At 49.8% G+C, this 16,572-nt stretch overlaps 1 protein-coding gene and 1 pseudogene across 6 annotated transcripts in view; one reads left to right on the forward strand and one right to left on the reverse strand.

The window, feature by feature from the left end:
* Positions 1-16,572, reverse strand: part of LOC101565264 — a 175,997-nt pseudogene that overhangs the window by 120,858 nt on the left and 38,567 nt on the right.
* Trim2 (tripartite motif containing 2) overlaps positions 1-16,572 on the forward strand; it is a 167,275-nt gene that overhangs the window by 51,980 nt on the left and 98,723 nt on the right. The window contains exon 1 of one of the 6 annotated variants that reach the window (XM_023723650.1): positions 3,787-3,874. The exons of 4 other annotated variants lie outside the window; for them this stretch is intronic. The gene's annotated coding sequence lies outside the window, so the exon portion shown is untranslated. Of the gene's footprint in view, positions 1-3,786; positions 3,875-16,572 lie in introns of those variants that run through there. One more of the 6 variants, XM_023723643.1, reaches the window with a different exon arrangement.

A 16,572-nucleotide genomic window follows, 5' to 3' on the forward strand; every position in this document is an offset into this window, starting at 1 on the left:
GGGTGGAGCTTGAGGGGCAGTTCCAGCTACACGTAAGGAGTTGACTAGGGTCTCTCCTGTGTGCATGGACGGGTACCCAGAACTGGTGGGGAAGGAGGAGGAAGCAGGCATGGGGAAGATAAGCTGTTGTTTTGGGGTTTCAGCCATGTTAGATGACCACCATAATAATTCAGCAATTTATACTCAGGCTAGAACCTATCACTAAAAGCTTCTGTATAGGAAGCCCTTTTGGACTTAATCACGGTCCCGAAAAGTCCACATTTGTAATTCTTGCAAATGTTATTGGAATTCCAATAAATGAATTCCAATCTATCACTTCCAGTGCAACACATGGTGAGAACAGACACTAAGGCATATCTGTTGTTATGGGGAGCCACGAAGGTCCTACATCCAGTCAGAACAATGGCTGACCAGAAGAAAGGCCTGGACCCAGGGCCAAGTCCTCATGAAGAGGGGCGTGGCTCAAAGACAAGTGAGTGTGGCTGGAAGTATGTTAGTGCTCTGATGGGCTAGGTAGGAGGCCTGAAATGACCTCTGTAATAGAGAGAGAGCAATCTGCATGCTGCAGATTGGAGCAGTACCTAGGGTTTTAGGCTTAGTGCCTCAGTTTTAACGTACAATTTCCAAGCCCTGAGAAGTCAGTAGCCTCTTTTCTTGAGATTCGTTTTCTGCCGACAGCTTGGCATCTCTGGGCCCAGGCTGCACATGCTACTTGGGAGCTATAGAGGGTATCACTAACTTGTTGCCTTGCTTTAGGACTACACCTTGGCACCTGGGCTAGGCCCACTTGCATTGCTTAAGGTCAAGGATGGAAATAAAGATAAAACTTAGCCAGCTCTGCACACATCAATATGCAGATCTTGGGCCAAGTTTGGCCCAAATGGAAACAATTGTTTTTCTTTCAAAGAGGGATGTCCAGTGTCCTCCACACTTCTACACACTGTGGGATACAGTGAAGAGACTGAAGAGACAACCTACAGAATGGGTCAACATGGTGTTCAGGGTCTCACTACTAGATTGGACTCCTAGTGATCCACCTGTTTACAGCCTCCCAAGAGCTGAGATTACAGGCACATGCCACCACACCCAGTCTCAGTTGCTGTCTCAGCATGCCCCGGGGGCAGGGCGGCGCAGCAGGCCCAGGGATCGAATCCCCAGCCCTTGAGCCTTTTTGCAGGTGCTTTAATCCGCTGAGCTATTTGGCTGGCCCTCAGAACCACAATAAAATATCACTACCCTCAATTAGAATGGCTATTCTCACAAAAGAAAAAAAATAACAAATATTGGTAAAGTTGCACAAAAAGGGAAACTCTTACACACTTTTGGCAGAAATATAAATTAATAGAGCATTATGTAAAACAGTATGAAGTTTCCTCAAAAAACAAAAAGTAGGGGGCCAGCCCCTTAGCTCAGTTCTTTAAGTGGCTACTTCAATAAAGCAGTCAGGCTCAGGTTGCTGTGGTTCCATCCCCACAACTCAAGCCAGCCAAACCTGCCCTGAAGGCATTCAGAGCAAATAAATAAATAAATAAATTACTGTATGATCTAGCAGTCTTACTACTTCATATATATATATAAATTAGACATTCCCAAAGGAAATAGTATGAGAATGTGGAGGAGATGCCTGCACTCCCACGTCTTTACCACACTGTTCACAATAAGCAAGCTATGAGAACCTGTGTCCATCTAAGGATGATCGGATGAACAAAATGTGTATATGTGTAAGTATATGGACTGGGATGCTATTCAGGCATGAAACAGAATGAAATCTTGTCATCTGGCATATAGTTACAGTTATATTAGAGGAATAAATTCTGGTGTTCTATTATATTCAGTAGGGGACTACAGTTAACAAGGTGTTGTGTATTTCAAAACAGCTGGAAGACAAAGGTTTGAATGTTCTCATCACAGAGGAATGACAAATGTTTGAAGTGATAGAAATGCCAACTACCTTGATTTGCTCATTATACATTAAACATACATCAGACTATCACAGTGTCCTTCATAAATATGCATACAGTTATTATGTCAATTAAAAATGAAAATAGCTTGCCAGGTGCAGTGGCACACACCCATAATCCCAGGCTGAGGTGGGAAGATCACAAATTCCATCCCAGTCAGGGCAATTTAGCAACCCTGTGTCAAACATAAAAATAAGAAAAAGGATGGGGCTGTGGCTCGGTGGCAAAGCACTACCTAATGTGGGAGGCCCTGGGTTCAATCTCCATACAGCAAAAAGACAAAGAAATTTTAAGAAAGAACACCTAGCCCCAGCCCACCCCACAAGAGAGTCCAGAGTCCCAGAGCTGGCCTTGCTGCCTGCTGCTAGAGGCTCTAGGCGCCCTGCCAAAGGTCCAGCTCTGACTCCTCAGACGTCCATCAAGTCCTGGCCAGACTCCTGAGACTGACAGGGCAGCGCCCACTGAGGAACAAGGCTGAGGCCATTTCTGCTGCGGCAGAGCTGCCTGTAGGCCTTCCAGGGGAGCAGGGACCGCCACAGGCCGGGGACCAGCCTGCCTTGCCCCCGCCTCCTTCTCCTGCAGCCCCACACATTGAGCTGCACTGGTGTGGACTCTACTTGCCCAGAAGGCTCATGCCAGAAGAGGACACTACTAGTTGGATTTAGGAAATGCTTGTCAGAACTTGTGGATTCTGTGGTGGGTAGCCAGGGCCCTTTCGAGATCACCAAAATCCTTTAGGAAGCAGCACTCACTGCAGAGGGCTGTCCAAGGAGGAGTGAAGCGGCCTGGAGGGTGGGCCTGGCTTCTGTCTGGGGAAGGAGTCCTGGATGAGGTCCTCACCTGCTCCATTGTTCTGAAGACTAGCAGAGAAAGGCTTTTCTGGGGCCGCAAGTCGGGAAGTCGGGCTCTGTGAACTGTCTCCTCCCTCCTAGGTCCCTGTGCCTGGTGTTGCAGGCCCTTGGGGACGCCCACAGTAACCACTGTCTGCTTCTAGGAGTCAATTTGAAGGTCTACCAAGGGCCATGTACCATTTAGCGCAAGAAGGATTAATTTAAATTTTGAGTTCCTCTATTTCCTCCCAAAGGAAGTGTCAGCCACTCTTCAGCCCTTGACCTCAGACCAGAGCCTGTGGGAACCACAGTTTCTCCCAGCTCTGGGTCCTGCCTCTCACTGGATGTTTTCCTTGGGGGAAGATGGCCTGGCTTCTGTCAGCTGAGGAAAATACTGAAGATAGTGGAGGACGAGGAGCCCACGAAGGTCTTGGCCCTGCTCCACTGTGGCAAACAAGCAATTCTGTGGCATGGAGCACAGGCAGTGCCAAGGTCAGCTGCCCGCCAGTGAGGTCGTGTGGCCAAAGCTTTCTTCTGGGCACTTGGAAACTCAAAGCTAGGACATACGTGTGATGGTAAAGGCCATGCGTGAGCCCCATTTTTAACGACTGCTCTGTGCTGCTGGCAAAGAGAAAGGGGTTGGAGCAAGGTGGGCTGCAGGGACAGTGAAGCCACTCAACTGCTTCTGGGCATGCGCCCTGTATCACAGCTAGGAATCTGAATTTCTAGAGCCTTTAGAGGTGATTGAGGGAGGTTCCCGCCTTGCTCTGCAAGAAATGGCCCCAAATAAAGGGAGCCACAGTTGAAAAGCTAAACTCACAAAGGCATTGGCCCATCCTATTCAGTGTTCCCAACTGCTTAAGGACGAAACCCAATATCTTAAGCAAACAGAGCCCAGAAAGGCTGGCCATTGGCTGCCATTGAGACCCAACACGGCAGCCCCGCCTCCCCGGAAGGGCCACCCTTTAACTCAGCCCCGTAGCTACAATGGGCCCTATTGTGCGAGGGCGGCGGGACCAGGTCCCCGTCTGTGCGGGCCGGAGCCAGCCTCAGGCGCCCGGGAGCAGCCGCTATGGACCTCGGGTAAGCGCGCTGCAAAGCGGTTGTTGACTTTTCCTGGGCTCCCTGGGTTCATTCCTGATGCTGGGAGAAATACGTTGGGATTGAGCTGCTAGCTTTTTCCTGGTTTTAAATTTTTGCCCTTGATGGACCAGTGCCCTGAGATTTGCTGATAAAGCTCTCCATGAACCCTGTCAACTTAGGCAAGGAAGGAGAAAAAGAAAACCACTGGGGGAGAGATGCGGCCAGATTGGAACCCACAGTAACAGGGGTGTGAGAGAGTGTAAGGCTGTGTCAGGGGTGTTGTGGGTCTCAATTGCGGTTTCTTTTTGACTCGTCTATGCCTGGACAATTTGACTCTGCCGCCTCGGGGGGTGTGTGCCCCAGCTGTTCGCTGGTGCGGCGTGATCGGCCCTCATGGAAGGCTCTGGTAGCTGCCACGTTTTCAAAGGGCAAAGCATACTCGTCTTGATGGCAGTAAATAGATCCGATTAGTAATGTGGGAACAGTTTGGGGCGGCTGTAAAATTTTACTGCCCTGCAAACGTGCAAAGGACACGGTGTCCATCTGCATGGAGCCCTGGAATGAAGGGATGGCCCCAGGCGCAAGGGGCTTTTGTCCTTGACTATCAGAGTGTGAAGAACATCCTGGGAGACCTGCAGAAGAGGCTGAAGTGGTTGGGCTGGGCGGCCCTGTGGGGGGCCCGGCTTCTGAGCTCTGGGGAAGCTGTGAAGGAGTGGAGGGTTGTGTGGTCATCAGGCTCTGCTGAGGGATCTAAAATCCTGAGACGTGCAGTGGAATCACAGAAGAATTACCAATGGCAGCTTTGCTGGGAGAATTTTGACCTTACCCCTCCGATGCCCCTTGTTGTGCAAAGTCAGTGAACTCAAGGTCTCTGTGTGCTAAACCTCGGAATTGAGGCTGAAGTTTAGATAAAGCCGAAGGAGAACCACTGGACGTTAATATGGCAGTGCATTTTAAATCTCCTCACCTCCCCAGAACTTGTTAGCTTTCATCTAGTGATGTCATATTTAAAGCTGTTTTATGTGGCTCCCAGAATTAGATCCAGAATACGCAGGTTGCTTTCCAAATGTGTTTAACCCAAAGCAGCATGAACATTTGTGGCCGTTGTGTGAAAACTCAAGGTTCCTGTGTGGCTCAGGGCTCATGGCTGGAGGCCCACCTGAGTTGGCACACCAGTGGGTGGAGGCGCCAAGGGAGTGGGTGATGAAGGGCTCGGTCTGCCAGTCTTCTCCCCTGCAGCTGCCCCCCGAGCCAGGTTGTCCCCTGTGCTCCACTGGCTGTGACTCAGAGGCCCCAACTGCCTGGGTGGGTGGGCAGAGGCTCAATTATTAGCTGTGTGGCTTTGTCTACTTTGTTCCCACGACCTGCTCCTTGAGTTCAGTCAGTTGTTAGTGTGGCTTGTGGAGCTCTGTTTATTGGTACATTGTTAAGAAAGTTACTAGATATAAATGATCAACCAGATGAATAGTGCAGGGGACCAGGTAGGGGGGTGCCTGGGGCCTCCGCACCCTCTCCAGGTGCCCCTCCATGGGAACAGCAGACACAGGCCTGCTGCTGGGTTTCCAGGGAGCGCATTCCAGCTCAGCCCATTGCATCCTGGCCTGTGGTGATCCACTTCCTCGCAGGCCCTGCTCTGCCACCTGGAGGTGGGGAGGAGGGGCTGAAAGCGCCCAGCTTCAAATCTAGCAGCTGGTTCCCCTGGCAACCAGACCCCCTCCCGAGGCTATTCACCAGCCCCAGAGTCTTAAGGGTTTTAGGAAGGAGACACCAGGAAATGGGGACAAGACCAGACATACATTGCACCTCCCTACAGTCTGTCCCAATCCCCTTACCTGTGAAGTGACGGAAATATCTTAAGGATGGTCCATTGAGGGGAGGTCATTGGGCGCCAGTCCTGCCACACTAGTGGGCAGAGAGGACTGCAGAAGGTGGGAAAAGGAGGTCCACGGTGACAGCTTGGAGTCCGAGACTTAGCTTCCAGCTCCCCTTTGCTGTTCCACTGGTGTGGCAGTGAGCGAGTCCCCGTGCTCCCTGCCTCGCAGCTCTGCAGTACAGCAGAGGACGCCGGCCTAGGTCCCTGATCACGGGGAGGTATGCTTGTGGGCATGAGTGAAGGAGTTTTTATACAGTGCCCGCTGGCAGCATGTGACCCCTACCACCTAAATGCCAGTGGCTTTCCTGGTGTGCCTCAGGCTGCCTGCAATTTCTGGAGGAAAGCAGCGCTTGGTCTGCGCCCTCCCCTGGCTGCTGGCGACTTTGGGTAAAATGTCCCGCAGGCCACCACTCTGGTCTGCCCATGAGGTCATACCTTCCAGGTCGTTTCTACTCCCTATTTTTGAACGAAATTTTCCCCCAGGGACCCAAGTGGAAGGTTTGCTGGAGGGTTCTGCATATCAGTGCTGTCGGTGGGTGACAAAGTGCCGGGCTAGCATGCATGAGGCCCTGGGCTCCATCGACGCACCACTAAAATAAACAACTAAAAGAGTAATAGCTCAGTCAGTTGTGCAGTTGGAAAAGCTATGCTCCTTATTTCCTTGGGAGGTTACTCTGAAGTTGCTTACCCTAATAAGCAAATACCCACTTGTCAGCATTTTTGCAAATTTAGAAGTTTTACACTGCATTTTAGGACAACTAAAGTGTCTCACAGACAAGCCAAGACCAAGACGCAGCCCCGGCAGAGATGAATTCAGATCTCAGGTGTGAAGGTGACTGTGACGCTTGTGACCCTGGGCAAGTTCCCCTCCCTCTCCAGTCCTCACTGTCCTTTTCTGGAGCTGGACAGGTGGGGTCTGCTTTATGGGGCTGTTGGGGGCTGGGAAAGTGGATCGCAGAGGGCTCCTGCAGGTTTCCCGGATCCATCCCTTTTCCTTCCCAGATTAGCCCCATTTCCTGGTGCTGTTTCTAGATGGCACTCTGAGGGCTTGTGCAGAGGACATCTCAAGGCTGAGGGACAGAAAGTGGCCAGCTCTGAAGCCAGGAGCCGACCTGAGGCAGAGGAACCCACTGAGAACCACACCGCAGGCAGCATGCGTCCATGATCCAGGGCCAGTTTCTCCTAAGATTTGGTGTCAGAGGAGTCATTGTCTTCTCCGGTCTCATTTTGTGGGCAGCACCAGGAAAGCAGAGACCTTGTGGCCAAGGTCTGGTGATGCACTGGGACTGAGAGCCAAGAGCCTGCTTCCTGTTGTATTCCCATGCCCTCCCTCCATGTGGCCAGGGAGGGAAAAGCGACTGCTTTTGCATTTGTGATCGCTTGCATTTTTACATTTTTAAATGAGGCCCTCTCAGCCCTGTCCACATTGAGTAAGCACGCTATTTGTCATCCAGAGAAGTTGAAGAGAGTCAAGAAAGATGAAATGGGAGTCACAAACCCAGCCTGGGCTCCAGTCCCTGGGAAGCCATTTAGACTGGCATCACTGCACCTCTAAGCCACCCACCAGGAACAGGAGCCTGGCCACACCTCCAGTCCCACCAGCCTTTCAGGGACAGAGTTTCCTCCAGCGCAGGCCTTGAGCCACCAGGTGTGTTTGTCCACTCTCAGCCTCGCTCTCAAGGGCTGTGCTTAGCTCAGCATTTGGATCTGAGGGAAATGTGCACTCCACATTTTGAGCTCTCGTGCGAACGAAACTGCAGTGCCAACTCTGCAGACTGTTGACTTTAGAAACCACAGGAGCCAAAGGGCTGATCTCTCACTTCACAAACATCCGAGCTGCCTCTTGACACCAGTCTCTGAACCAACTGGAAAAATGAGATCTGGGTCCTGCGAAGGGCGTGGGAGGCAGATGTTGACATCTGTTAACACCTCAAATTGGGGTTGTAAACCCAGTAGGACTGTTCTCTATGTGATATCTTCGATAGGTTAAGGAGCTAAATACATCCTGCCCCAGATTCTACTGGGGGCCCCAGCAAGGGCATTCTCATGGGACAGGGACTTCTCCTTCTCACTCTCCTCTCCCTTGTCTGTCTCTCTCTGTGTCTTGCTCTCGCTCTTGCCCTTGCTCCTCTTGCTGTTTGCTGTCACTCTCTCTCTCACACTAGTGGTAGGATCTAAACCAGGACCCTGTACACACTAGGCAAGCACTCTACCCTGATCTAAATCCCTAAATGTAGGGTTTACATTGAACTTGGAAGCTGTACCTTACACTCAGAACCATGTATCCTAAAGAGCATTCACACATTCCCCAAGATAGTTTCAAGACCACATTGTTCCCCAAAATACTCCTAGTCCCTGCTGGGGTGACCTAATTTTGAGCATAGAAGCCCTCCTTGTCCTTGCAAGAAGATTATGTCCCAAGGTGCCCTTCCCAGGGATGCCTGAAACTTCAATACTACTAAACCCTATATATACACTGTGATTTTTCTTGTACCTACCTATGATAGTTTAATTTATAAATTAGGCATAGTTTAAAAAAAGAACATCAATAACTAATAAAATAGAATAATTATAACAATATATAGCAATAAAAGTTACTTAAAAGTTAGAGATGGTTAATTTTTGAGCTGTTCCATTGGATGTCTTCAGTCCATGGTTGATCTCCAATAGTGAATTTCGGGGACTGAGGGGTGGCTGGGACAGCCTCTTTGGGGGGCCTTCAAGTCTGTTAGTGACTACTACCTCTGTCTGCTGCAAGATCGTGTCGCTCCCTGTGTCCCCAAGTATACCACAGGCAACTGATGGTAATTGCATTTGCAGAGTGCCCAGAATAGCCCCATCCTTTTGATACACTACTGGCACTTTGTTTCTTCAGTGGAACTAAGGAATAAGAACAAGAGCTCTGGGGACGTATGAGTCTTGGCCTGTGTTCTGTTCTAAAAGATTCCATTTTCTCAAGAGCCCTTTTAACCGACACAACAGCAAGTGGTGATTTCTTAGAAACATGGCTCCTTCCCATGTGTCCTTGACTTGGGTAGCTCTTCTGTCTCTGGACACACTGGGGGTGCAGCATAAATATTTATTAATTCTGGTCCATCACCAAAGGAAAATGGGAAGACCCTTATGAGGCAGCAATGACCCTAGAAATCCCTGAGTCTGTGTTGGAGCTGTGACAAGGAAGAACAGTACTAGACCTGAACGAGCAGCAGCTCTCTCCCACACTGTGCACAGCCATGAAGCAAGGGGCACTATTGTCTGAGCTGTCGCCGGATGTCTGGGAATGGCTGGAGGCCGCCTTCCCCAGTGCTGTCCAGGGGGACTTGCAGTAGCTCCCCCACCAGTCTTCATCCTGTTCAGGTATTGGGTTGCCAGAGACCCATATCAGTACACTTGGGGTTTCCACAGCTGCTCACCCACATGCAGGTGCGCAGAAAGGAATCTTGCCTGGCCGTGTCCATGGCCCCCTTGAGCCTTCGGAGCGTCTGCCTCCCTCCTTTCTCCTTGAGCTTGCTCTGCTTCCGGCTGCCATGCCATGGACTGTTCCTCTTCTGCCAGGCCCCTCTGCCGTGCTGCCTTGGAGCCAGCTGACTGTAGGCTAAAACCTCTACAAACTATGAACCAAAATAAACCTTTATGCCTTATGGTTGTGGGTATTGGATATTGTGTCTCAGTTACGAGAGAAGTAACTGATGCAGGAGACCAGGGAGTGTGCACATGTTCAATAAAAGGCAACTCCATAAATCATGTTCAAACTAAGCTGAGCACACTGGCATGTGTCTGTAGTCCCAGCTACGCAAGAGGCTGAGACAGGAAGGTTGCTTGAGCCCCCAAGTTCAAAGCCATCTGGGCAACCTTGTTTCCTAACATTTTTTTCACAACCCAGGTTTGGCTTATCCAAGAACTTCTCCGTTATAGAACCACCAACTGTCCTGGCATCCTGCAGAGTCTTCCCTCTGTACCTGTCCCACCCACAGTCCCTGCAGGCTGAGGAGTGGATGGGAGGCCCCCGGCACCACTGTTGGAAGTGAAAAGCATTTCCTGTGAAAAGGTTGATGTTGATGTGGTACCATTTTGCCCTAGTCCAGGTGTAGGTCCTGGCCTTTGTGGATTGATCTGAGTTCTTACCGTCAATAATATTTCAATGAAAAAGTATATCTAGCTCCAAGCTACCCTTAGGAGAGGGCATCTGCAGTGCTAGCACCACCCTTCCCTACCCCACCCCTAGAGCCTGGGCTCAGGGATTACTGAACTACATCGCTAGCCTTTTTATTTCTATTTTTGCCCAGACTGATCTCCATTTATGACCCTCCTGCCTCGGCTTCTTGAGTAGCTGGAATGACAGATATGCATCGCACTGGGCTCAACTTCTCGATTCAGGGTGGTGCTTACCCTGCTGTGGACACTTGCGGGTGCCTTGGGACCAGTGCACTTCTGTCTTTGTGCCTGACGTTCAAGCAAAGCTTATTCTTTAGGCTGGGAGCGTGGAGCTCAGGGGAATAGCAGTGCTCAGGGTGGGAGGGGCCCTGGGTTCTGTCCTCAGCACTCCCCCAAAAAGAAAGTTTATTTAAAAACAAAACAAAAAAGAAGCCTTACTGAGGAGGTGTCCCAGTGACTGAGAAGGCTGAAGCAGGAAGACAGCTGGAGCGCAGGAGTCCCAAACCAGCCTGTGCCCCAGCCCAAAGATAAATAAAAGTAAGCCTCTACATAGAAAATAGAGCCTTGGGCCGGCCAAATAGCTTCAAGATTAAAGCACCTGATGTGCTGGGCCCTGCCCCCAGGGCTCACTGAGATGGTGATTGAGACTGGGTGGTACATGCCTGTAATCCCAGCTCTTGGGAGGCTATAGACAGGTGGAGCACCCTGAATCTGATCTAGTAGTGAGACCTGAACACCCTGTAGACCCTTCCCAAATAAATAAATAAATAAAATATAGCCTTTTGAAAGTTAGAGACAGACACTGGAATCTGATAGACATAAGCAAATGACTCACTGCCATACTCCCTCCACATTCTGAATAAAAACGTTCAAGAGAAACACTTCCATCGTTTGTCTGAACAGACACTAAAGCACCACAGTCCTAGCAAATACAGCTCCAAAAAGGCCTTTGCCTGCTATTATTATCTTGTATTGGATTGTTTATAAACTGACCACTGCAGAATGGTTTCATTTCCTGTCCTTTGGTTTTTCTGTACTTTTTGTCCGGAAAATATCAGCAGAAATAACCACAACTGAATTCCACTTAACACCGATGTCCTTACAGGCCTTTCCTCAGCTCTCTGCCACGAGACCAACATGTCTTTTTTGTTTGTTTTTCTTTGAACAGAAAAGACCCTGCCTGGCCAGCCTTGAATTCCCAAACCTAAGCAGTCCTCCTGCCTCAGTCTTGAGTAGCTGGGGCTACAGACATGTCCAGAGAACCGTTCTCTTTCTGTCTCAGCTCTCTAGTGTGTTCCTCCTTGGTATTCGGTTTTGAATCTGCATTTGGTTCTGCGATGTAGCTGGAAGCCCTCACTGCCGAGGCATCCCTGGAGCTGCAGTGTATCTGGGGCGCAGAGATTAGTCAGGGAGGGTCGGTCATCTTGATTTCAAGAAAACAGCACAAGAAACTAAGCTCTCTTTCTAGTTTCTTATCAACTTCCCAGTTGTTTTAAAATATCGCTAGTGCCTATTTTCTGGTTCTGACTCTATTGGATCTGAAATTCATTTTTAATCCCAGTTCGGTTTCTCAGTCCTTGGATTCTGGTTGCAATTTGTGAACATTTTCGTTCTGCTTCTGCAGAGGACTGAAGGGGCTGCAGTGGATGCAGCGGTGGACACAGCAGCTTGTGCCTCCTATAGGGATACAAACAGGGGTGTGCTTCCCTATTGCTCCTTCAGTTCTTACCCAAAACATCTCATGATGAGTACATTTGTGCTGCTAGACAAAATCCTGAGCCTGGGTGATTTGTAGGTACAGTCATGCACTGTGCGCCGATTTTCCACCAATGTCACGCCCCGGGTAGTCCTAGCAGAACACAGTGAGGCTGAAAATTCCCATCACCATTGACCCCAAAGCCAGCCCAGATCATATCAGCACATTGCTCATGTGTGAGATGACGCAGCGCCAGCGAACTGTGGCTGCACCCCTGTGTCAAAGGGCAGCACATGCCATTTTGTGCAGTGCATATTACATGCTAGTACAAAAAGCTACTATCTTTCTGGCTTATGCATTTATTATACTACACTTTTTATTGCTATTTTAGAGAAGCCTCTTTCTACTTAGGAAAACGCTTGCTGTAAAGCATATCCCATGTTTCCTAGTCGCAGTCTTGGAGGGCATGTGCACGCCAAGACTCCTGATTGCATTTTTTCTCTTGTGCTTCATTTCCTCTTGTGTTCCCTGTGCCCCTAGGTGTACAAATTCTCTGGGAACCTACAGCAGTAAGAGGCCACACCGCCTTGGTGTGTGGCAGGCCCTGCCCCTGTGCTTGTGGAGGTGGACCCTGACAGTGTTTGCACAATGACGAAACCACCTCTCTGTGCATTTCCCAGAACTGCCCTTGCTGAGCTGCCAGCGCGCCTATAACAGTTGTGAAGTTCTCCTGGTTCTGAAGGCTGGGAAGCCTGGGAACAGGGAGCTGGCAGCTGGGGTGCGTGGTGGGGGCTGCTCCCCGAGCACTGTCCTAGCTTGGCAGGTGGGCCAGGAGGGCCCTTTTGTTGTTGTTGTTGTTTTGGCGGAATCGGGGATTGAACTCAGATCCTTGCATTTGCCAGTCAAGCGCTTATCCTACTGAGCCATCTCCCCGAGGAGGGCCCTTTGTTAAGGGCATTAATCCACCCATGAGCCTGGAGCCTTCATGACCTACATGTCTCCTAAAGGCTCTACCTTCTCATACTACCACATTGGGCTGGCGTGGCATGTGGTGCCGGGGAGCAAGCCACAGTCCCTGTGCTTCCTAACCAGGCGCTTAAGACCACTGAACTATGTCGCTGGCCCGTCAGACAGTTCTAAAGCGTTGAGATTCTTGAGTTTGTTGATTGAGTTAGCAATCTTCCTGTATTTATTATTATTTTTTATATATATTTGAAAAAATATAAAAAGGGTTTGAACTCAGGACCCTGTGGTTGCCAGGCAAGCATTTATTCTACTGCGCTATCTCCCCGGCCCAATACTCCTTTGTTTAGAGCAAGTCTCTTTCCTTTCCAGTTGACATCTCACCATTGACACACCTGGTGTTAATCTTAGTTTTCCCTTTTAAAGTAGTTTTTTGGCTTGTGTTCCTGCTAAATGACATTTCATTTTTATATGTATGTACAGTATTAGCTTACCAGTACTTAGAAAAGAAATAACCAACTTAGAAAAGAAAAGGTTTCCTGTTGCTCTCAGCTTGGGGGGCTTCTGTCCATGGTCAGTTGGCCCCAGTGCTCTGGGCCTGTGGTGGTTCCTGTTGCTCCTGAATGACCTAAAGCCCCCTACTGCATCCCCTCTTAAGGGTCCCACCACCTCCAAACGGGGCCAAGTTAGAGACAGATTTTAACACGTGCGCTGTGGGTGTTTATCCTGCCCAAGGTAGGGAGGCCTGGTGGAAGGGTCTGGTGGAAAGAAAGCTGCCCACCTCATGGCAGCGAGGAAGCAGACGTCAAATAGAGGAGGAGCCAGGGAGGGAGGCACCTCCTTCCAGGCCGCCCCACGGTGACCCACCCACTCAGACCTCACCCTGCTTCCTAGCAGCACATTCAGCTGCAGGCTCCCCAGTGACAAGTCCAGCGATGAGGCTAGCAGCCCCATGACCCAGTCACCTTCCGGAAGCCACGTCTGTAGCACAGGAGGCTGTGGTGGACATCCAGATATAAGCCATAGCACAAGGTAACACAGGCTGTGAGCTGTACTCCCGAGAAGTCGGAGGACCACGGGGGTGTAAGCACTTCCGTCACTGTGTACGGGACTCAGGAAGAGGTTGCTGTCCTCCGAGGGCTTCCTGTTGAGCCTGCCACCCACAGCTCAGGCAGGATTTGGGCTGGGGAAGCTGAGGAGGAGGCCACACCAGGCTCAGGAAGAACAGACATTGAGAGACCAAGAGTTGCTGGGGCTCAGGGAGTCTGGAGAAATCTGTGGGGCTAACCTCATGGCACAGGAGGAAGGTAGTTCTAGAAGCAGCAGCTACAAAGAGAACCACAGCGACTCAGTGCTCCCTGGCCATCTGGGTGGTCTGTGGAATGGACAAGGTGCAGTGTCATGCCCACACTGCCAGGGCCCCTCGTGCTGAACCCATCGCGGTTGCTTTGATTGAGACCTTCCCTTCCTTGCCAAGCAGTCTTTCCTAGTGTGCAAAATCGTGGCAGGGCTGGGAAGTAGGACAGTGGTGGAGCACTTACCAGCCCTATGAGGTCGTGGGTTCCCTCCCAGTAGGCAAAAAACATACTTTTAAAAAAATGAGTTCTTTTTCCCTTGAGCCCCCAACAGCTTTAAGCACCTTTTATATGAGAGACCAATAGTTAACTGTGTTTGCCTGGACTCTCGCCCCAGCGAGTCTCCCAGCTCCTTGCCGAGGGAACCAAGCCCCGTTCCCTGTGCCAGGGAGGCCCTGTGCGTGAACCTGTGCTCCGTGAGCACCTGCTGAATCAGTGACTGAATGGAACAGACGCAGGCTGTCTCTGCCTGCTTTGCACAGGCACCCCACTCCTGAAATGACAGCTTGTGGGGCAGATGCCACAGTGAGGAGGTGCAGCCTCTGAAGAGGCAGCAGGTCCGAATGCCTGCAGGGTGGCAGTCACCAAGCCTGAGCCACCAGAAGACTCTACTAGGACACGATTTCGTCTTCGAGCTGTGGTACCCCCGATAATGCCCTTTAGCCCTTTGCTGGGTCCTGGGAACCTATCTAGGTAGCCCTGCCTTCTCTCGCCAGCTCACAGATTCCCAACAATGGCAAAAGAATCCCACCCATCGGATCATAAGTCAGATACCAGAGGTGTGCTGTCACACCTGATTTTCAAGTCATAATTGACCAAATGTAGCCATGGAAAGAAAAGTTGAAGATCAAATGCTGTACAATATGATTTTAAAATAAACATAAAATTCAAGAGCTGGACACTGGCCTGTACTTGGGAGGTAGAAGTGGGAGGAGCGCTGGGATCATCTGTAGGAGACGAGCCTGAGCAACAGTGAGATTCTGTCTGGGCAGCAGGAGGGAGAGGAGGTGTGGCTTATGACAGCCCCCTGCCTCACATGTACCAGGCCGAGAGCTCTGTCCCCAGTACCAGGAGGGAAAAGGAAAAAGAAAGAAAACAGGAAAATGCCTGGCACACCAGGCATTGTGCCATGCACTTGTAAATCAAGCACTCTGGTAGCTTGAGGCGGGAGTGCGAATTTGAGCCCAACCTGCGCGGCTTAGCAAGACCCTATAATAAAGCTTAAAAATTTAAAAAGACCTGGAGATAGCTCAGTACAAAGGCCTTGGGTTCTGTCCCTAGTCCTCGCACCACCCAAAAACAAACAGAAAAGGTCAAAATTTAAGTTTTATGTTATGTACACATAAGTACATTTTAGCTTCAGGGTTTTTTTCTTTGTATTTAGTATAGGATCTATAGGGTCTGCAGGGTCTCACTACACACATCAGACTCGTAGTGATTCTCCTGTTTTCAGCCTCCCAAGTGCTGGGATTACAGGTGTGTGTGGTCACAATGCCTGGACTCAATCGCCATCTCAGTGCACCCTGGGGGCAGGGCTGGCACGGCAGGCCCAGGGATCAAACCCCTGGCCCCTGCGTCTGCCTAAGCAGGTGCTTTAATCCACTGAGCTATCAGGCCAGCCCTCTCATAAGTACATTTTAAAAGATATTAAGGGGCAGAGGATTTCGACTGACAGTTCTACAGAGAGATGCGGGAGGGTTAAATAAGTACATAAAAAGATCCTTGACCTTGTCGTTAGGGAATAAGAACAACAGTGAAATCCCAGCTAAGAGCCTAAACCCTCATAACGTGATCCTCATAGTATAAAATAGTATGTATTTTATACATTCATAGTATAAAATATCCTCATAGTATAAAACAGCATAACTACTTTGTGAGAAAAAAAAAACCAAGTTCCCATCAACTCATGAACAGATAAGCTAAATGTGTTTCATCCACACAATGTAATACTATTTGGTGATAAAAAGTAGTGAAGTACTCAGGAAGCTACAAGATGGATAACCTCGAAACAGTTTTGCTGAGGACGGGAGGCTAGACACCAAAAGCCACCTATTACATGATTCCATTTTATGAACTTGCTAGGAATTGGGACTGCTTTGAGAAAGAAGGTGGAGTAGCAGTTGCTGGGTGGAGAGGGAAGGAGAAGGAAGAGGGGTTTTTTGGGGGGTGAAATGTTCTGGAATTAGACAGTGGTAACAGTTGCATAACCCTGTGAATATTCTTATAACCACTGAACTGTATACTTTACATAGTTATTCGTTAGTCAGAGTCCCAGGAATAGAACTCAGGGCCTCACACTTGCCAGGCAGGCGCTGTGCCACTGAGTTACATCCCTGGCCACTTTAAACGTACCACATTTTTAGTGTTATGGTTTGTGTATAGGTGCCCCCCAAAAGCCTCAGGCAGTCTTGGGGCAGCTTCTGGAGTTTGTGATTGATTATTGTGGGTGTGGATGCCACACCTGCCCTGGGAAGGTAATTTACATTACAGTTGAAGCGGGGAAGAGAAGCTAGGGGCTTGAGCTGCTGCTGCCTCTCCCCTGCACTCTTGCTGTTTGCCACCGCCATGAAAGGTTGCCACTCTGCCTTGGTGCCAGCCGAATATGGACTGAACCTCCAGTAACCGTGAGCTAAATAAACCTTTCCTTCCTTCATTC

Source organism: Octodon degus, unplaced genomic scaffold, assembly GCF_000260255.1.
Source record: "Octodon degus isolate 3935 unplaced genomic scaffold, OctDeg1.0 scaffold00101, whole genome shotgun sequence".
In the NCBI taxonomy this organism is placed as follows: Eukaryota; Metazoa; Chordata; class Mammalia; order Rodentia; family Octodontidae; genus Octodon; species Octodon degus.